Raw genomic sequence first — 23,225 nt, 5'->3', positions numbered from 1 at the left:
GAACTGCTGCACAGAAAACATGGCCACGGAAGGCAAGAAGACTGCAGCCCCCTGATTCAGTGACACATCCCTGGTACGCCTTTTGGATGCTGTGGAGGCCCGCCCTGATGTCCTCTACCCCTGCTCTGGGTGAAGGCAAGCAGGCAAGGTCAACAATCCAGCATGGGAGGCAGCGGTGGTTAAGGCCAATGCCTTGCAAAAGAGGACAGCCACCAAGGCAGCAAGTGGATGAATGGTCTCATCCGTACCACCAGGTTAAGTCATTTCTCATCACTCTCAACTCTATACAGTAATGAACCCATCACATATCCACAGGGATCTCACACCTCAAAAGGCAACACCACTAACTCTCACAGACACCCTCATATCTCCATCAGGCTCATATCCTCTCGAGTTCACACCCGCATCCCATCCATGACTCCGCTCACCACACAAAGGGTGGAATCGTCCCAGATTTGCACTAGCTGTGGTAGCGGGCGGGGAAAAGGTTTTACCCGCCAGCTGCAATGGCGGCTTTTCACACCAAATCACCCCAATCCCACCTCATTAATTATGCATTCCCAGGAAATACACCAGTTTGATGGCAGCTGGGCTCTCATTCGCCTGCCATGCCATCACCTCGCTGCTTCATCATGCCAGGTGCCATATTTAAAGTGCAGCCACGTACACACCTCTCAGTGCTTCCAGCCTACAACTGCTGCATGGAAGACATGGTCCTGAAAGACCAGGAGACTGCAGCCCCCAGGTTTAGTGATGCGTCCCTCAAGTGCCTTTTAAACACAGTGGAGGCTCACCGTGATGTCCTCTACCCCCGCTCTGGCCACAGGATGGGCAGCAACATCACTAATCCAGCGTGGGAGGTGGTGGCAGTGGTGGTCAGTGCCAACGGCCTTCAAAAGAGGGCAGCCACCCAGTGCCAAAAAAGGATGGATGATCTCCTCTGTTCCGCCAGGGTATCTCATTCTTCTCATTACTCTCAACTCACAAACCCATCACACATCTACAGGGATCTCACTCACTGCCAGTTCAAGGGTATCACCATTCAGTCTCTCACACACACCTTCATTGTCCTCATCCCATCCGTGGGAGCACTCACCACCACATATGCCAACCAGGCTTATCATCTGGTCTGGCAGGTGTCCCTCGTGCACTCCCTCCATCTCTACTGATGCAGGACAAGCTGGCACAGAACAAGAGGGAGAGGTTGCAGACTGGCGGAGTAATGCCTGAAATCAAGGTCCTCACAGACTTTGAAAACAGAGCCAACCAGCTGGCTGGCGAGGATCTGGCCTGCTCCTGTGCTGAGAGTGAGGTGCTGCTCTACCAAGTGAGGATCCAGCAGTGCAACATCCATCAGACAACCATGCTGTGAGTGACGTGTCCTGTTCTGTTGTACCCTGCCATGCACCAATTATCTCTCTTTGCTTCTGCAAGCACATCTGGGAAACAGCCAACAGAGCCCATGATCCAGGGTCGCCAAACAAGCCCCAAAGAAACCTCTGAACTGGAATCTGAAAGCACTTTCACTGAAGGCCCGTCACAGCGCTCACCCACACCCTCCACCAGCACAGAGATATACACTTAGCTTTAGAGTAGCCTCGGGATCACAACCTGAGGAGAACATCGCACTGTCTGATCCACAGCAGGCGGAAGCAGGGACTTCCCAGGTTCCTGGCACTTAGAGGACTGCTGGAGGCCAGAAATCTGCTGAGTCTGAATCAGATGACGAGCCTCTGGACTCAGTCACGTCTCAGTTGCTGGAGCTGCAAAGACAAGTTCGGGAACATCAGGAAGGGGTGTCCGCTGCACTTCTCAGGTTGAAAAGCACAATGGAGGACTCCGTCTACCTTCAGGAAGAGGTGATAGCGCAGGCATGCCAACGCACCGAGGTCAACACCGGTAGGATGGTGGCTGCTATGGAGATCTTGGTCCAGGGCATCATTCCTGCACTGTTGCGCAGACTCAGCTCCATTGCTGACACTATAGTTGGCCTCCAACAGTGTGTACGTGAGAGGGGTGCTGGGCAGATAGATCTCACTCCAGCTACCCCTTCTCCTCAAGGAGTCAGCCAGGGGCCCTTGGGCACCTATGGGGAGGAGGATCAGCAGGTGCACACCCTGGAACCATCCACCCAGGTGACTCCAGGAATGTCCGGCCCATCCGACTCCCCTCTTCCTGTGACCTTAGCAACTCCAGCTTCACAGGCTGAGGAAGGTGCCACTGCCACACAGCAGGGCCCTGAAAGCAGACCGGGGCCCTCCAGGTCTTGGCCCTCCAGAGGATGCCCACCAAGGTCATCACAGACAGGTCATAGCAGTCAGCAGGCTGCCTCCACCTCTGTTGTGGATGTCAGGGGAGCACCAAGATGTAGCGGTGGGGTTAGGAAAGTTAAGAAGATGTAGTTGCACAGCCTGGGCACAGATGTTAATCACTTGTACATAATGTTCACTATTGTAAATAAACTCCCAAGAATGTTTCTCTGTCTATGGCTCCTTGTTCTGATCAGCATTATTCGTATTATTCAGGTGTGAAACCTTGGTTCCTGCACAAGATAAATGCAAGTGTCTCAGTCCAAGGCCTCTTCCCAGTGCTTTTTGCAGCCTTTAAGCTAAATTAATCATCTGACCTCACAATTACTGGACACATTACTAATGCCTGCACCTCGACGGTGCTTGTCATTGCTGCAAGAGTGTTGTGGGTAGGCGTCATAGGGTTCCGTGATTCTCTCTGTGTGCTCTCAGCACCTTTAGGGTGGGGCTGGCCCCCATCTCTTCAGCATCTGTGACCAGTGACGCTGTGCTCCTGAAGGGGTCAGGTGCTGAAGGCAGACAAAGGATCAGATGCTTCTGATGTTTCGTGGCTGCGTCTCTATGATATGACCCTGATCACAGAGCGCAAACAATCTGCCCTCAGCCAGACAGGAGCCAGACATTCTCAGAGGCTGTGTGAAGATCTATGAAGTGTCCTCACTGCATGTCTTCATCACCCTCCTGGAATCGAGCCACTATTAGGGTCTCCACTGTGTCCCCATGACAAGAGCATTATCACAGAGGGCATGTGCGCTGCTGCCAGCCAGACCAGAGCCAAACATTCACAGATGCAATGTGAGGATCTATGGTGTCTCCTCACTGCCTGTCGTCATCACCCTCCACAAATCTAGCTGCTATGAGGGCCTGCTGAGCATGCCTGCCTCATCTGGCTAGTGCGATGGCCTCAACGCCTTCATCGTTGCCTTCGAAGACCTCCTCACCCTCATCCCCATCGACATCCTCCTCATCGGAGGAGACCTCCAGCTCCTCTATCTCCTCCTCAGCCAGTTCCTCTCCCCTTTGCAGCACCAGGTTGTAAAGGGCTCAGCAGGTGATGACGATGCGTGACACCCTCTGTGGACTATATTGCAGGACTCCACCTGACTGGCCCAGGAACTGGGATCTCATTTTCAGCATCCCGATGGTTTACTCCAGCAAGTTGCGAGTTGCATCATGAACCTCATTATACTGTCGCTCTGCTGCAGTCTGAGGCCATCACACGGGTGTCATCAGCCACGTCCTCTACAGGTAGCCCTTGTCCCCGAGGACCCAACCCTGCAGCCTCTGTGGAGCCTGGAAGATGTCAGGGATCTGAGATCTGCTAACAATGTAGGAGTCTTGGACACTCCCTGGGATGCCTTTCGGCAAGTACTCTCCCACGCACGCGGACCCTTCCCCCATCACACTCACCTCAATGTCCTGAGCATTTTCAATGCCGCCTGCTAGGGTTCCCTTTCAGTAGTCCATCTGTCCTGACCTGTATCTCTGCTCGTCCACTGATCGCACTCCCATGCAGCAGCTGTTCCCGCCCACCATGAGCCTCTTCACTTTTGGACTTGCAAGCGTTGTGCATTTAACATTCTTCTTCATGCACCCCGTCTTTTCCCCTCCCTCAATCACCTATTTCCTTTCCCCCATCACTGTTGACCCCCCTGGCATCACCTTCTACCTCCCCACTGTCACACACCAGCCACAACCCTTTCCTTTCTCTGCTGTCCAGGTGAACATGCACACCCCCTACCTTCCCAAGAATCCCACCCCTATCCACATTAACCTCCCCGACCTTATCGCTCCCACCCCAGGGTCTGTGTCTGCCTCCAAGTTCCCACCAACCATCTACCCTCCCATCTCATCCTCCCACCCTACCAGCTCACTCTGCCCTCTGTCATTCTCTCCTACCACACCCGCCCTCATTTCATTCCCCAGGAGGAAGTCATCGACTCCACAGGTCCCTCTCTTGCATGTTCACCTAGCTCCCCCACCGCTCCAGACTCCTTCCCTCCTTGGAACTCCTTCCCCCTTGGAACTCCTCTCCCACCCTGGACTCCTTCCCCCCGGACTCCTACCCCTCCCCCCCCACTTACTCCTTCCCCCTTTCTGACTCCTTCCCCCACCCTTACTTCTTCCTCCATCCTTTCTCCTTCCCCTCTCTGGACTCCTTCCTCCCCTCAGAGCCTTTCCTCCCCCAGACCCCTTCCCCTCTCCAGACTCTGTCCTCCCCCCTGGATTCCTTCCTTCCTGTGGACTCCTTCCTCCCCCTGGACTCCATCCTCTCTCTAGGCTCCTTCCTCCCTCCTGGACTCCTTCCTCCCCCTGGACTCCTTCCCCTCCTTGGAATCCTTCCCCACTCCGAATGCCTCCCTTACCCCTTCCACCCCCTTACACTCAACCCCCCACTCCCAGTTGCCACATTCTCCCCCGTTGCCCCCTCCTCCTCCATGCTCCCTGCCCTGCTCCTAACTTCACCCCTGCCCTGACAGCTTTGATTCCCCCCTTCCCAACCACACCCCTCGGGCACATATTCTGCTCCCAGCCAAACCTAGACCTTCCTCCCTCACACCCCGGTACACCTTCGTCTCCCACTCACAGCTGGGCCTTCCTCTACACCCCCTCGATGATCATCTGTAACGGACCATGTCCAAGACAGTGAAGTCCCAAAGCAGACCCTCAACGGTAACGTTCCACCTTTCATGAACTGCTTCGCCGCTGAGCCATGTCCATGAGAATCCACCCAGCATTCAACAGACATTTCTCCAGGCTCCTGTAGCCGTCGGGCTGCAGCATCTTCTGCTCTTCGGATGTCTGAGATGTAAGCAAGGCTTTGCCAGTGAGCCCCGACTTCTGCATGTCACACTTGTCAAGGCGTGTTCTGCAGCAACCTGTTTTCCTGACAACGTGGACGGTAAATTTGATGTGGGCGGTAAATTTGACGTGGGCATAGATTCCTGTGAGCTGTGCTTATAATGGAAGGCAGATATATTACAATCAAGTTCCCGACATCTGACAGTGGGAAATGCTGCTTACCATTGACAGGCGGAGTGGACGATTGCAAACTGGTTTCACGATGGTGTGAAACCAATTTTTTGGCCTTCCCACCATGTTGTTTGCTCAGACCCACCATGACACCCGCCGCCAGCGGGCAAGGAATATTCTACCCATATCTTGTAGACTGAATGCCAGGCTTCATGAGCAGCAATGTGTGCAATTGTTAAAAATTTATTCAGAAGTTGGATGAGCCATTTTAGAGTAGAATGGAGTCAGAAACAGAAAAAATGTGATTAATATAAATTGATTTCTCCATGTTTACTTGCTTTGAGTAATAGTAGGAATGCCCAAGGTCTAGATCAGCTCATGGCACGAGATGTTCCATCTTATCATGATGCTCACAGCAAGTTTACAACGGTAAACTCTAGTTAGAAATGTAGAATTCAATTAAGATCATTCTTCTTGGAGTGAGAAGCTCATCTGGGAGTTGGTCCCATGATAGTCAGTTTTCATTGTTTTACAGGGAGGTTTCTTCACTGTCTTGGGCTCCCTCTTGTGTTTGAAAAATAATTACAAGAAATGAAATTTTCCATTTTAAGATGTAGGTGTCCCTGGCAAGACCAGCATTTATTGTCCAACCCAATGACCCAGAGAGGTAGCAATGAGCCTTCTTACTGATCCAATAAATGGCTTCTTACTTCAGAGGGCACACTAATATTTGATTTCTGCAAATCTGTTCTTTTATTTCTTATGCATTCCATTGAGCCTTACAAATTTCAAGATTTAGTCAATTTTTAGTAATGAATCCTTATGTTTATTTACTGTCAGTGATGTGCGGAGTGAGAGGATTTTGTAGTTAAATCAAAAGTTTGGAAGTAAACCTACAGAAATGTTGGAGACATGAGAGCTTGCTTTTGTTTTTCACACTAATTTGATTTGGTTATTTTGCCAACATATTTTCCAATGTTTTCATTTTATTTCACCTGGATTCCTATAAATTGATCTGTGTAAATACAAATAGTTCCAACACTGTTTCCCCAACATTCACCTTACCACTTGTAGAATTAAGAAAGTTAATTGTTTTAATTAATGGCGGAATTTATATAAAACCTGGCTAAATCTAGGTGGTGCAAATGATCTTGCAGCTCCTAGATTAAGTTAAAATATGAGTTAGGTTTCACATGTGACCTGCATTTATAAGAGAATTAAGGCATTAATATCATATTTAGTGAGTAAATATTTATAAACTTCAGTAAAGGAAACTAAATGACTCTGTTGTCATATTAGTTTCTAGATAGTTTTCTATTGTTATTTGGCATAACTTCCTGTCATACTGTTCTATCCAGTTCAGAGGTGACCAAAGAACATATTTGCTACAAATCCCGATTCAGCCCAATTATTTTCTAAAATTTCAGGAGGCTTAGGGGTCCTTAAAAGGAAGTGGTACAACTACAGCCCGAAGACATGACATTTTAAAAGTTTTTGTGGACTTGGAAAGTGCTGGAGAGTTCCCCCTTGCTCCACAAAAAAAAATACCAGCCCGCCCTCACCCCACTCCTAATCATTTCCCTTCACGCTCCTTCTTCCCCCTATGGGATTACCTCTGGGTGTCACTGTGGGTTGAAATTCATTCATCTTTGATAGATGAATGATGCTGATGTGCCTCATTGACACCTGCAGCTCAACTGATTTGTTCTGATGCATCCTGAGGATATCTCAATTGTGGCTGCATGCCATCCGCAAGTTGCCCAGTTTTGGAGAGCAAAGGAGCTTAGTCCCATTTTGTTTCCTGCATTACAACAATGACTGTTCTTTGAACGTACTTCATGGGCTGTCAGGCACATTGGGACATCTTGAAGCCACAAGAGGTGCTAGATCAAGGTAAGTCTTTCACTAGCTTCATACGTTCCATTAACTTACTTTTTTTAGACTTGTTTCACACAGCTTTGAGAATTAAGAGAGATCACAAGTCATGTCTAAAAATATGTTTCTATACTAAGCATACTGACTTTGCTTTGTGTTCAAGGACTATGTTAATAAATATTAGTAGTGTTGGAATGTAGAACGGTGGTGAACTAGAAAGCTTATGGGCAACATTTTCTCCCTGTCGGGGGGGAAGTGCGGGAGTGGGCACGGGCAGGTGGGCTTCTGATTGGCATCCCCATTTCACATGGGCGGGCTAATTAAGGCCTGCCCAGCGTGACGCCCTCCAGGAAGCGCTATGTGTTCCCCTTGCGGGCAGGGGGGCTGGAATTCCCTCAGGCGGGAGTGATGCGTGCGAAAGAGCGCACAGGTCTCCCTGTGGCTAAGTGCTGCCTCAGGGAGATCGGCCCCGATTTAAAACTTTCAATAAAGGTGATAAAAAAATTTCCCTGCCATGTCCCCTCATGTGACACTGTCACATGAGTTGAGACATGTCCATAACTTTCAAACATTTAATAAAAATGTAAATACCCTCATGAAACCTCATCCCGTCTGGGCTCCCAGCCTGCCCACCAACCTTAAGGTTGGACGGGCAGGTCCATCAATCATGTTAATTAGTTTTTTAATGGCCTTAATAGGCCATTGACAGTCTGATTCAGCTGTGCGCCCGCAGAACTGAAAATCTAAATGACGCGGGGTGACATCGGGACGCACGCCCGACATATCCCCGCATCATTTTACATGTCGGTGAGTGGGCCCCGCCCTCGCTCGCTGACTAGAAGATGCTGCTCTATCTTATAGAAGCCTTATTATATTAACAGAGCATGTCAAATATATTTATTACTACTCATTCAAGATAATTTTCACTTCCTTGTGTCTCTTCATGCTATGGGAAAATGGGATATCTAGTTCAAGCCAGTGTAGCACTTGCTAACATGTCTTTTGTAGGTCTTTCTCTAATTTTCACCTTTGTTGACATTGGAACCACATGGGAGATCATGGGTATGATCTCACAAGCACCATACTTAAACAGCAAGCCTATTCTAGATAGTTCACCAACAAGGACTATTGAGATCTGCTTTCTAAATTTTCTGCAGCTTTTTTTGGAGAATTGACTGTTGGAAATTTCTTTAAGCTTAAAATAAAACAAAGCAGGAAATTCCATTTTATACTTGCACCAATCCTTTTCAATTTCCAATGGAAATAAAAATCAGAGGTTATATAAATGGGCTGCTGACTGGCTATCACCTGTTTTATACTATTTCACAAAGTCAAGAGGAGAGATATTAATTAATTAAACAGAGAGAATGAATGCCCATTTAAGGGCTTAATCTCAACGTCACTATCCAACCAGCAGCGGGCAGGGGAGTCACCGCACGGGGAGCCAGAAAAGCAAACCATGTCGGAGCTTTTTGCAGCTTCCATTGGGGAGGGTCTCTTATTCAAACCACACATTGCCTGATCAAGAAACCCAGCATCGGGAAGGGGGTGAGCCCGCTGAATGCCACCCTCCTGCCCTTTCTTCCAAACTCTCTCCCCACCGCCCTCACCATGCCACCCATCCCGCCCTATCTCATGAGTGGCCTATGCCCCTCATTGATCTTAGGCCTCTGGTGGGTGCGCTCCCAGTGGCAATGGAGGGTTGCTAACCTCTGAGCAGCCAACAGCTCGCAGCAGACAGGGTTTCCACCTCTGGTGCCCTAAATGTTGGGAAAGGGCCGGTGTTGCCCAGTTACATGCTTGATGGGCTTTTAACTCTGGCGAGCCTGTCACAACAGAGGCAATGTGGGACTTCCGCCAGTTCTCTAGCCAGCATTTGAGATCGCTGTCACCAATATTAAGTTCTACCCAAAGTTCCATTCAATTGCAGCTTAAACTGAACCACAGGAAAATGGGGCAGGATTTTTAGGTTGGCGTGCGAACGAGATTGGCGGGCCTGGGAGCAGCCGGGGAACGGACTGCTGATGGCGATCGACCCCCGATCGCCCTTTCATGATGGCTGGTCAATTAACAGCCAGCCAATGAGAAGTGCATGATGAAATGCTCAGCGCTGCCAGGGTGGGAGCAGGAGGAGGGCGGGCCCTGATGTAAACAAAGGCGCAATGGAGCACTGAATGAAATCTCCCTGAAGGCAGAGAGCTGCATCAGGGAGCTGAAGAATTTAAAAGCAATCAATAAAGAACTTAAAATCGCAGAAAAAAATTTCCACACATCAGAATCATTCACCTGAACAATAGAAGATGAAAATTCTGTCCAAACATTTTTTTAAATTTAAAAATGGAGACCTCATCCCTCCCATGGATGACGTTTAATCAAAAATACGAAGTCCGTCTGGCAGATTCGCTTGTTCGCCAACCGTGAGGTTGGACAGACCACGAAAGATCAGGGAAACTTTGAACTTTAGTGGGCTTAATTGCCCTCTCAATTGTCGGCGGGCGCGCTTCTGATTTTAGCGCGCTTCCGCCGACCAAAATATCGCCCGAGCGTGGGATGACATTGGGATGCTTGCCCGACATCACCGTGCGTTATTTTATGCTCGAGCGGGTCGGTTGCGTGCCCACACACCGAGCTAAAACTCCTGCCCATGGAGGTAATTTGCAATGTCTGGCTTTATTCAGGATTAATATAAATTACTGCTTGAGCATAAAGGCCAAACTATCTGTTAGAGCATCATTGTTTTAGCTGGATAATTGAAAGAAACTTAAAAGTGTCAAAAGATTTGCCAACTTCCAGGTTGATCAAGATTAGTTCAGTGGTGTTCTTATTCAGTCCAGTTATGGACAATATCTAAACCAATTTGAACTTTGTGTTCAGATCTATCCCCCTTACCTCACCCCACACAAAAATTGATGAACATAAATTTGCATAAAATTAAATAAAACTTGACAGCACATTAAAGGCCATTCAGCCCTTTGGGCCAATGCCAGTACTTATTCTCCAAATGACTCTTCTTTCACATTGTTTCATCTAAATTTATAAACATAGGCTACAATTCCTTTCTCTGACATGTATTATTCTGGCTTGCCCTTAAATGCATCCATGCTATCCACCTTAACTACTCCATGTTGTAGCAAGTGTTACGGATAGGTGGGGGTGTTAATTTAAACAGCCCTGATTTCTCCTCTCACCACTCTTCCGTAAACAGGAAGGTCTTTTTGATTCTTTTCCCCCTTTATAAGCAGTAGCGTATTCCCCAGCCCCTCATTTTTGGTGTGATCCAATTTCTATTAATAACCCCACAGCAAACTTGTGATAGGATGAACTCAAAGAGACTAGTTTATTTTCAGACACTCAGACATACGAGGGGGGTCACTACATGGCACCCTCTGCACTCACACAGTAAAAAGAGAGATAGAGAAAGTAAGATTTACATGGCAAAGACCACAGAGAAAAGAATTATTGTTTAACGAGAGTCCAAAATTGAACTCCAATGGTATATTCCTTCACAGAGGTCAGCAGGTTGAAAACTGATGCTGGATAATTCACTTTTCCAATAGAGATGACTTCCACAATGAGTTAGGCATGCAGAGATGAATTAGCCTTGTAGGCAATGCTATAGAAGTTCAGAAGTTCCAGTACAAACTGTATAGATGGGGTCAGGCATTCAAACCTGGATGGAGCCCTTTTTCTGTGCTGCTTCTAGATAGATGAAAAGATGGCAGACTGAGCTTTGCAGCTCTACAAGACAAATATTACTAGCTCCACCAGCTGTGGGGAGGGGGGCAGGGGTCATATCACATGACTCCCGCCTTTCCACTTTGGCTTTGACAAAGGGCATGGATTCCATTGTCTTGGTCCCTGAAATGGTTAAATGTTCCAACAATTAAGTCTTACAGGGAGGTTGCAGGGTCCTTTGTCCTGGCCACCCTGGTTATGTTATGAGAGAAAAAGTACTGAGCAAACTATTAGGATTAAAACGTGACAAGTCCCCAGCACCTGATGGCCTACATCCCAGGGTCTTAAAGGAAGTGGCAGCAGAGATAGTGGATGCATTGGCTATAATATTCCAAAATTCCCTGGATTCTGGAAAGGTTCCAGCAGATTGTAAAATTGCTAAAATAATGCCCTTAATCTAAAAGGGGGGGAGGCAGAAAGTAGGAAACTATAGACCAGTTAGTTTAACTCTGTCATTGGGAAATTGTTGGAATCCATTATTAAGGAAGTAGAAATGGGGCATTTTGAAAGTCAAAATGCAATCCATCAGAGTCAGCATGGTTTTATGAAGAGTAAATCGTGTTTCACTAATTTGCTAGAGTTCTTTGAAGATGTGACAAGCAAAGTGGATAATGGGGATCCTGTAGATGTAGTATATCTTGGCTTCCAGAAGGCCTTTGATAAGGTGCTGCACAAAAGATTAATACACAAGATAAGATCACACGGAGTTAGTGGTAATATATTAGCTTGGATAGAGGATTGGCTAACCAACAGAAAGCAGAGAGTCAGGATAAATGGGTCTTTTTCTGGACGGCAAGCTGTAACTAGTGGGGTGCCACAGGGTTCGGCCCTTGGGCCACAACTATTTACAACCAAAACAATGACTTGAACTCTGGGATAGAAGGTACTCTAGCTAAATTTGCAGATGGCAACCAAAAAAGGTGGGAAAGTAAGTTGCAATGAGGAAATAAGAAATTTACAAATGGATATGGACAGGTTACGTGAATGGGCCAAAATTTGGCAGATGGAGTTTAACGTGGATAAGCGTTATCCATTTTGGTCAGAAGAACAAAAGGCGACTTATTATTTAAATGGAGAGAAACTTCAGAATGCTTCAGTGCAGAGGGATCTGGGTGTCCTCGTGCATGAATCGCTGAAAGCTAGTATGCAGGTACAGCAGGTAATAAGGAAGGCAAATGGAATTTTGGCATTTATTGCTAAAGGAATAGAGTAGGGTAAAAATAGGGAAGTGTTGTTGCAACTTTACAAGGCATTGTTAAGGCTGCACCCGTACTTTGCACAGTTTTGGTCCCCTTACTTGAGGAAGGATGTAGTTACATTGGAAGCGGTTCAGAAGAGGTTCACTAGATTGATTCCAGAGATGCGTGGCTTGTCTTATGAGGAGAGATTGAGCAGTTTAGGCCTATACTCGCTAGAGCTTAGAAGGATGAGAGGAGATCTAATTGAGGTATATAAGATGCTAAAGGGGATAGTCAAAGTAGGCGTGGAGTGGATGTTTCCCATTGTGGGGCATTCTAGAATGAGAGGACATAGTTTTAGGCTAAGGGGTGGTAGATTTAAAGGGTCGTGAATTTGTGGAATTCACTACCTCAGAGTGCAGTGGATGCTGGGGTGCTGAATAAAATAAGGAGGAGATAGCCAGATTTTTAATTAGTAACGGGTTGAAAGGTTATGGGGAGATGGTGGGAAATTGGAGTTGAGGCTCAAGTGAGATCAGCCATGATTGTAATGAATGGCGGGGCAGGCTCGAGGGGCTGAATTGCCTATTCCTGCTCCTAGTTCTTATGTTAATAAATATTCAGGCCATGAAGGCCGCTGAGAGAGTACTGCACTGTTAGAGGTGCTGTCTTTTGAATGAGATGTTAAACCAAGGTCCTGGTCATTATCATGTTGCGTTGCACTCAATTGTTTGCAATGGGTGCTTCATTGTAAGTTGAGGTTTTTTGGCAGCAGCAGCCACCTGTCAATTGGTTCTGAGGGCTAATTTACTGATGCCTTAATCCGATGAGCTATATCAGGTGGCCTATTTAGTGGTCTTCAGCTTGCCTACCAGTTTTAAATGAAACTGGGGCAACTTCCCCACTGGAATGGGCAGCTGACCACATTGCACTCTGCTGGTCAGTCACTCAAAAATAAAAACGGACTTCATTCTGTGTAACAAAATCCTCCTGGTAAGGCCCCCTACAGCTGCATTAGTTCAAGTAGCATTTTTCAATTAGACTTTACACTTAGCAACTGATCTAAATGAAACATGAAGAATAAACAGAGAACTAAAAATAACAAAATGAGTTACCAATACAGAGATGGGCATAGAATTAATTTTTGCCTTTTGTTTAGGGGCAGCTTCAATATCCATTTAGATTTTATAGGTGCAAAATTAATAGGACTGATATTTGAAGCCATCTGTTTGTTATATTGACAGATTGGTGCACTGTGCAACCCTTTACTTAAGTAATAAAGCTTATGACCCTACTGGGAAGCAGCTTGGAAATAGACTACCTTAGGGTGCAATCAAGCATTTTAGCCACTCCCAGGAGCACACAGTGATCAGTGTCATGAGCTCATGTGACACTGGGAACACAGAAATACCAGCCAAAGATTTTTCTGGTAAGTGAAACCTTCATTCTGAATGTGAGGCTGATGGTGTAAACAGGAACATTTCATTTACAAAAGCACACGAATATAGTAAAACTGAAAGAATTAGCCCTCAAAACCAACTGAATGGGAGCTTCTGCAAAAAACCATAACTTTCATTGAATCTAACTACCACAAACAGGTTGAATGCAACACACAAGACTAGTAGTCTCGGCATTTTGTTGGCCTGAAACATTTATTGACTTAATCCTCTGAGCATCTAAGTTACACAAAAACCTCTTTAATGTCCTGTAAAAATCCAGACACTCTCAGAACAAATACAGTACTAATCCGATTAAATAGTCTTTAACAGATCAGTTTTTCTGCCTATTGTATTATTAAATAGAGACACTGGCTGAGTTGTTATACTAATGTTAATATAAATTTATGATGATTAAAACCAGCATATTATGCAATTTTTAAGTGCCTGAATGAATGGGATCTATGGCATAAGAGTTTGAGGCTGTGAGCCAAAAGGCTCTGTCATACAGAATCACAAAGAGCAGCCATATTTTGAAAGCCTATTTAGTGGTGGCTACTGTCTTCACTGCCATAGCAGGAAGGGTCATGCAATGTCTTACGTGCATCCTAAAGGGTTAAATGTAGTAAACAGTTTCTGTTAATGTTTCAAGTATTTTTTAGACTTAACTGTTATTTGTAACCAAACAAAGACCACTCTTGGTATTGAATGAATATTTCACCGAGAAATACAGTTTGGCATTAAATTCTGTTTGATAAAGGTTCTGTGAAAGCACTATATTAGTTATTGTTGTTGGATGACAAAAAATGAAAAATAAAACTCATTCTTAATGTACCTACACCTTTTTATGGTACTGCATTTTATAACCTGAAATCAAGACGAAAGCAATGAGGACACTGATTAATTACTTCCCGCCTGTTTCTCCTTAACCTAAAAAATTATTTTTAACACTTTGGAGAAGCAATATTATTTAGACCATATTAAATAGATATTATCACTTATTTTGGCAAACTGAAAATAATCTATTCATCTCAGACCTTGGTCAAAAGGGATTTTTCATGGCGCAAGGTGAGCCAGCTGGCTTGGCCTTAACATTACATCATTATAGGTTTGCCCTGCTGGCTCCACTGCCACAGACTCTCAGTTCTGGCCTATGAGGCATTTGATTTCTTGACATCAAGTTTATTTTCTAAACCTACAGTTTGATATTCCAGCACTTAATTTCAGTGTGGAACTAAATCACAGAAGCCATAATATGTCAAGTGATCCCACTTGCAGGGAAAACAGTAAGTAATGAAAAACCTATGATTGCTTTTCTGTCCCACCAAATGACAGTTATCACCTCAATGACCTGCTCCGGGCGGACCCATCTGAAAATGACACGTTAAGGGATAACGTCATCTAACAGGGTAGTTACAAAAATCAATACAAAACCCATTTCAAAGATACTCAATGTAAGAGTCCTGGTGGAACGTTCATTTATTGAATAGGCCTGAGGAAAAACAACTTTTTTTGATATACGCATTACTTCCAAAGCGAAAGAATTTGTAGGTAAGCAATAATTGTATTTTCTGAATTTTCAATTTATTACTTTGAGTCTTCATAACTCTGTCCATTTTTCAGAATCTAATGTTCAGATGTCTGCCTCAGCTTTATTATTAATTCTACTGTGAATGGTCTGGTCAAATAGTAATCTCATTGACAGCACTTACTAATTCACAGTTAGGATTTTCAATATTTCATATTTTATTTTTCAGCTCCACAAACTCACACAGAGCTGTTGAGCTTTCAATTTACAAAACTATTAAATGCACAATTGAAGCATTTCTATTCAAATACTAGAGACTGTGTCATTTGAAAACTTCAGTCTTGTTCCCCTTGCCTGATTTTTGCAGTCATCTATGAAGAGTATCTGTGAAGTAAAAGGTTAGTGCAGTTTGTATAAATATCTTAACTTGCTACTTGGAAATTTCTTGCAAATAAAAATGTCCGATGTTCAGAAAATCATCTTGCAAAACTTATCATTTTAATGCAGTTTATATTACATACATTCTTCATTGACAAGGTCCATATTTATATTTTGCTCGATAGTGTGCAGCAAGTTCTGAAAGACTACACGGAAATAGCAAGGCACAGATATAAGTAATAATGAAGGTGTTACAACAGAAGCCTTGCACACAGCCAACATTGTTCCTTGACAAAAAAACTGTCCATGTTTTATAATTGTGCATTGAAGAGAGGAAAGAAGCAGTAATTCACATTCTTTCTACCATTAGGCTGGGTTAAAAATATTGCATACTAAAATGAAAAATGAAAAATATTGCCAAAATAAATGACTAAGGGTGCAAGAATACTATTAACACATTTCAGCCACTTATACAAACTGTATCTTCAGTAATTCTCACAGGTATAATAGCAACTTGCACCAACCAATTTTAAATTTACAACTTTTGTTGTGAATCACTCCACCATTCAGAATTGCAACAGCATTTTTGCACAAATGTGCTGTTATTCAAGAGGCACTAAGAATAAGGAAATGTCATATGGCTCAGTATGTTAGCCTAATTCTACTGCATATTACTGAGCAATAAATGCTTGAAGAAATTAATCGTTTCTGTGAATTTGATAGCTGAAAATTACTTGTATCAAGGGGTTAACTTTCCATTGGAGTCTTTTCCACACAACACTATTCAGGATCACCGCCTTCTCCCAACACCATCCAGTTTAATTTGCACAATTCATCACGTAGAATTATTTGAAGTAGATTTGTTTTGGAAAAATAAACTCACCTGCAGGAGAATGTCTGACATTCCTAGCTGATATTGCACTAATGGCAGATGAATCAAGTAGCTACGGGTTTCTTGTTATCAGCCACTGAAAAATCGAACCAAGGTTTTGATGTTTGTTCAATCACTGAACAAACATGTATTGTTCTGAAGCACGGTATTCGTGTAAATTTGTCCTCAGAATCAGAAGAATGAATAGTTCACAATCCCCAAAACCAACCTACTAATAGGTTTTGTGAAAATGTGACAACTGAAGGACTTGGAACCTTCAGTATAAAAGGCAATTATAATCTGGCTCACCACTAATATATTTACATGTTCAACAGGTACAGTTATTTGTACTGTCCAGGTTGTTCCAACAGATACACAGTTAAAGACTTGTTAAAAACCCAGACAATGTTAAGATCCCGACCTTGGGAATTTCAACACGACAATAATCTCAGAGCAGGTCGTGAATTTTGAGCCTGGTAACATTTTGTTACAGTTGAATTACTTCAACCTGTTACTTTGGGTGACAACGCCAATTAGTTGATTAGTAACAATTTATGCAACTTTACAGCCATGGTAATGGCCTGTACGTCAACATTACTGATAAATCCTTTGAGCACTCAGACACAAAATTAAGGGTTGCAGGGCTCCTGGAATAAAATATTCCAATAGAATACCCACAAATCTTCTAATCCTCATTTTTCAGATTGGATTTAAGATAATATTTATAAATTACTTAGCTGTTGTGGATTGAGATTCACAGAGACATAATCCTCCATTTCAAAATCATGCAAACCATTGAGCTTTCAATTTACAAAACTATTAAATGCAGAATTGGAGCATTTCTATTCAAATATTAGAAATTGTGCCATTTGAAAACTTCCGGCTTGTTTCCCTTGCCTGATTTTTGCAGTCATCTATGAAGTAAAAGGTTAGTACAGTTTGTATAAATATCTTAACTTGCTACTTGGAAATTTCTTGCAAACATAAATGTCTACTGTTCATAAAATCATTTTGCAAAGCTTTTCAATTTAATGGAGTTTATATTACATACAGTTTTCTTTGACAAGGCCCATATTTATATTTTGCTTGATATTTTTTTCCCTGCTAATTTCCACTCCTCTCCTCCCTAGAAGGTTCTGACTCTTTGACGGGTACAGTTCTGCAGGTGTCAGGCATCCTCGAAATTTCACTCAAGTGGCTTTTATTCATGTATGAGTCCTAACAGTGAGTACCAGCAGAGTATTCTAACATGGGTAGTCTGAAAGATAAGCCCAACCATGACCTTAACTAATACCCACAGGTATACAGTTCTGGTGGGGGGCATTAAACAACAATCATAACCAAGAATCCTGGCCAATATGGCCAGAATTTTTCCCTCGTCGGGCGGTCTTGGCGGGAGCGGGCGGGGGCAGTCAGAAAGTCGACTGCCGCCTGCGATTGGCCCCACTCTGTGATTTCATGCATGCGGGCCAATTAAGACACAGAGCTGCCTCAGGGAAATTGAAACGCTTTTTAAAAAAATTAAAGAAGACAATAAAAATTTAATAAAACATGTTACCTCTGTCACATGAGATGGGACATGTTTTTAATTTCAAAGTAAAGTTTTTACTTAATGTGTATTAGCTTTAGGAAACCTCATCCCGCTCGTGGATGAGGTTTCCTAACAAATGTAAAGGTCACTTGGCCTTTTCGCCTGCTCGCCAACCGTTAGATTGGACGGGCAGGGTAAATTTCAAGTTAATTACCTTGTTAATGACCCTAATAGGCCTTTCAATTATCGGCAGGCGTGTAGCCGACTCCAGCATGTGCCCACCGAATGAAATATCATGCAAGTGCGCGGTGATGTTGGAACGCACGCCCGATGTCATCGCATGTCATATTACACTCGGGCATGTCGGGCATGTGCCCGCACGCCAAATGTAAAATTCTGGCCAAGAATTAGGTGCAGGAGTAGACCATTCAGCCCCTCAAGCCTACTTCACCATTCAATAAGGTCATGGCTGATCCTCTTGTCAACTCCACATCTACCCCCAGTAACCTTTGACCCCCTTGTTTGTCAAGGATCCATCTACCTCTGCTTTAAAAATAGTCATTGACTCTGCCTCCACCGCTCTCTGGGAAAGAGAATTCCAAAGATTCAAGACCCATTAAATGAAAAACCTCTTCTCAACTCTGTCTTAAATGGGAGACCCCTTATTTTTAAACTGTTTCCCCTAGTTCTAGTCTCTCCCACAAGGGGAAACATCATTTCAGCATTCACCCTGTCAAATCCCCAGGGAATCTTAAATGTTTCAATACGATCACGTCTTCACGTCTCAATTTTCTAAACTCCAGTGGATACAGGCCCAGCCTATCCAACCATTCCTCATAAGATAACCCTCCCATCCCAGGTATCAGTCAAGTGAACCTTCTCTGAACTGCTTCTAAAGCATTTATATATTTTCTTAAATAAGGAGACCAAAGCTGTAAACAGGACCCTAGATGTGGTCTCACCAATGCCCTGTACAACTGTAGCAAAACATTCCTACTTTTTATATTCCATTCCGCTTGAAATAAACAACAACATTCCATTTGCTTTCATAATCACCTGCTGGACCTGCACACTAACTTTTCTGATTCATGTATCAGGACATCCAGATCCCTCTGTACCTTAGAGTTCTGCAATCTCTCTCCATTTAAATAATATGCTGCTTTTCTATTCTTTCTGCCAAAGTGGACAAATTCACATTTCCCCACATTATAATCCATCTGCCAAAATTTTGCCCTATCTAACCCATCTATGTCTCTTTGCAAACTCCTTATGCCCTCTTCACAACTTACTTTCCTACCTATCTTTGTTTCATCTGCAAATTTAGTAGCCGTACATTCAGTCCCTTCATTCAAGTTATTGATATAAATTGTAAATGGTTGAGGCCCCAGCACTGATTCCTGTGGCACTCCACTCATCACATCTTGTCAATCAGAAAAAGACCCATTTAGCCCTCCTCCGCCTCCTGTTAGCTAACCAAACTTCTATCCATGCTAATATATTACCCTCTACAGCTGGAGCTCTTACTTTGTGTAGTAACCTTTGGTATGGCACCTTGTAAAATGCCTTCTGGACATTTAAGTACAGCAAGTTCACAGGTTCCCCTTTATTCACATTGCTTGTTACTTCCTCCAAGAACTCCAATAAATTAATCAAACCTGGTTTCCTTTTCACAAAACCATGATGACTCTGCTTGATTGCATTGATATTTTCTAAGTGCCCCACTATAACCTCTTTAATAATAGATTCCAGCAATTTCCCTGTGACAGATGTTAAGCTAACTGGCCTGTGGTTTCCTGCTTTCTGTCTCCCTCCTCTCTTGAATAGAGGAGTCACATTTGTTATTTTCCAATCTGATGGGACCTTTTCAGAATCTGGGGAATTTTGGAAAATTAAAACCAATGCATCTACTATCTCGGCAGCCATTTCTGTAAAGACCCTAGGAAGAAGATCATCAGGACCCGGGGACTTGTCAGCTTTTAGTTCTAATCATTTTCTCAGTACCCTTTCCCTAGTGATTGTAATTGTTTTAAGTTGTTCCCTCCTTTTCACCTCCTGATTCACAACTATTTCCAGAATGTTATTTGTATCCTCTACAATGAAGGCAGACACAAATGTTCACTTCATCCACCATTTCCTTATTTTCCATTATTAATTCCCCATTCTCACTCTCTAGAGGAGCAATGTTAACTTTTCTTACCCTTTTCATTTTTAAATACCTGTAGAAACTTATACTATCTGTTTTAATATTTCTAGTGGCTTTCTCTTGTGCTCTAATTTCTCCCTCCTTATTAGTCATTTTGTCATTCTTTGCTGTTCTTTATATTTTGTCCAATCTTCTCACCTGCCACTCATCTTTGCAGAATTACATGCTTTTTCTTTCAATTTGATACTATCTTTCAATTCTTTAGTTAGTCACATTTGGCATGTCCTTCCCTTAGAATCTTTCTTTCTTACTAGAATGTATCTTTCCTGAGTATTCTGAAATATCACCTTAAATGTCTGTCACTGTGTCTCTACTGACCTATCCCTTAACCTAATTTCCCAGTTCACTTTAGCCAGCTCTGTCTTCATGCCCTCATAATTGTCCTTATTTAAGTTTAAAACACCAGTCTTAGATCCACTCCTCTCTCCCTCAAACTGAATGTGAAATTCAATCATATGATCACTGCTACCTCAGGGCACCTTCACTATGAGGTTATTAATTAATCTTGTTTCATTGCACATTACCAGAGCTAATATGCACATTACCAGATCTAGTAAACATGTTGCTCAAAGAAATTGCTCCAAAAACACTCTATGAACTCATTATCCAGGCTACCTTTGCTAATCAGATGTTTCCAATCTACATGTAGATTAAAATCACCCATAATTATTGGCATACCTTTCTCACAAGCCCCCATTATTTCTTCCTGCATACCCTGCCCTACAGTGTGGTTACCATTAGGGGGCCTATAAGCTACTACCACACGTGACTTCTTACCTTCACTATTTCTCATCTCTATCTAAACTGATCCTACACCTTGATCTCCAGAACTAAAGTCATTTCTCTCTATTGTACCAATGTCAACCTTAATTAACAGAGCTGCCCCTCCACTTTTTCCTAGCTTCCTGCCCTTCCTAAATGTCATGTACCCTTGAATATTCAGTTCCCAGTCTTTGTCGTCCTGCAGCCATGTCTCTCTCTCTCTAATAGCTATCAGATCATATATATTTATTTCTATTTGTGCTGTCAATTCATCTGCTTTGTTATGAATGCTACATGTATTCAGATACCGAGCCTTTAGTTCTGTCTTTTTATTTTATCTTTGTAACCTCTAGCCTTATCTGCTGGTGCGCTCTTAGGTTTGTTCTGTCCCTTCCTGCCACGCTCTGATCATCATTTCCCTTATTTATACTTTGCTTCCTTGCCTTGTCTTCTCTATTTAATTTATCACATCTTCCCAAACATATCCCTCGCCCCCTTTATTTAGTTTAAAGCCCTCTCTACCACCCTAGCTATACGATTCGCCAGAACACGTCTCCCAGCACGGTTCAGGTGAAGACCGTCCTAACGGTACAGCTCACACTTTCCCCAGTACTGGTGCCAGTGCCCCATGAATCAAAGCCCATTTCTCCCTCACTACTTTATAAGCCATGCATTTAAATCTCTAACCTGATGTACCCTATGCCAATTTGCTCGTGGGTCAGGTAGTAATCCAGAGATTATTATCTTTGAGGTTCTGCTTTTTAATTTAGCTCCTAGCTGTTCATACTCCCTCAGCAGAATCTCTTCCTCATTCTACCTTTGTTGTTGTTATCCAGGTGGACCACAACCACTGGATCCTCCTCCTCTTGCTGTAAGTTCCCCTTCAGCCCAGAGCAGATATCCTGAATCCTGGCACTGGGCAGGTAACACAGGCATCTGGACTCCCACTCTCAGCTGCAGAGAACTGTGTCTGTCCCCTAACAATATTGTCCACAACATTCCTATTTACTCTCCCCACTTATATGGCATCCTGTACCATGGTGCCATGGTCAGTTTGCTCATCTACCCTGTAGCCACCACTTTCATCCATACAGGCTGCAAGAACCTCGAACCTGTTGGACAATTGCAAAGGCTGAGGCCCCTCCACTTTTAGCCTCTGGGTCCCCATACCTGCCTCACTCGTAGTCACACCTTCCTGCCCCTGACCACTGACCAAATCAGAAGACCCTATCTTAAGGGGTGTGACTGCCACCTGGATACAAAGTATCCAGGTAACTTTCCCCTTCCCTAATGCATTGCAGTGTCTGGAGCTTGGCCTCCAGCTCCTTGACTCTGAACCGAAGCGCCTCAAGCAGCAGGCACTTACTGCAGACATGTTTGCGCTGGATCACCCCGGTGACCAGGAACTCACACGTTCTGCAGTTGCAATACATCACCTTCTCTGCCATACTTATTGTCTGTTAATTATTTATTCTTAATTATATCATAATTAATAAACACTGCTACTCCCAATAACCTTTATTACTGCTAGTGAACCTCACTACAACGAATAAAACTTCACAATTAAATAATAAATTACATGAGTTTTGAAGATAAACAAGCAAAATATTCACCACCCAATCACTTAGCTGTTTTCTTGTGATGCCACACTTCGATTTCTCTCAGAATGGGGCTGCTCCGCTCCGGAGCCACTGACTGGATTGGATTGGATAACTCTTCTAGGTGATGGTCACTGCCTCCGGGTCCTCCATTCGACCACTCTAAACCATCTTGTCCCTACATGTTTTCAAGATGAATCTAGCTTACAAAGGATATTTCTCATCTAATGTCACAAGCAAACCGAATGCTGTATTTGATCCTTGTTTTATATATGTTATGGAAGATCGGAGACTCTGGCAAAGCAAAGAAGAAAGGTTTCCACTGTCACAGATTGCAAAATGTTAGCGGTAGAGAATAAGAGTAGATACTTATCTTGCTAACTCATTAATAATACAGTCCATGAAATTACAGTGTGTGGAGATTATTTTAAACCCTCATCATGTAATTCCTTTGTTGCCTATTTTAACCGAGGCAATCGAGTGATATGGTTAGCATGTGGAGTACTCTGCTGCAAACTATTGTTGATACAGAGTCTATATAGTCTGTTATAAAGAAATAAGACAGTTGAGAATTAAAGGCAAGTGAGCAGGAAAGAGTACGTGGCTCATGTGGGGAGAAACCGTGGTACAAATGGTATGACTTAACTAGTTCATTTCTGTGCTGTAACATTGTTTGCTTCGATGAGTATCATTCTTCTGTTTCTCAAGAATTCTAAAGAGACATGTTTAATTTTGGATTGGCATTTTTCATTCAACAATGGCATTTCAGACAAGAAAATAACTATCTACTGTGATTTATATTTTATCTCAGCGCACAGCTTTCCATGTCTCCTTTGGACCCTCTCCCA

Source organism: Cetorhinus maximus, chromosome 3 (genome assembly GCF_964194155.1).
Source record: "Cetorhinus maximus chromosome 3, sCetMax3.hap1.1, whole genome shotgun sequence".
Classification (NCBI taxonomy): Eukaryota; Metazoa; Chordata; class Chondrichthyes; order Lamniformes; family Cetorhinidae; genus Cetorhinus; species Cetorhinus maximus.
Note: the sequence above shows the minus strand (reverse complement) of the source record.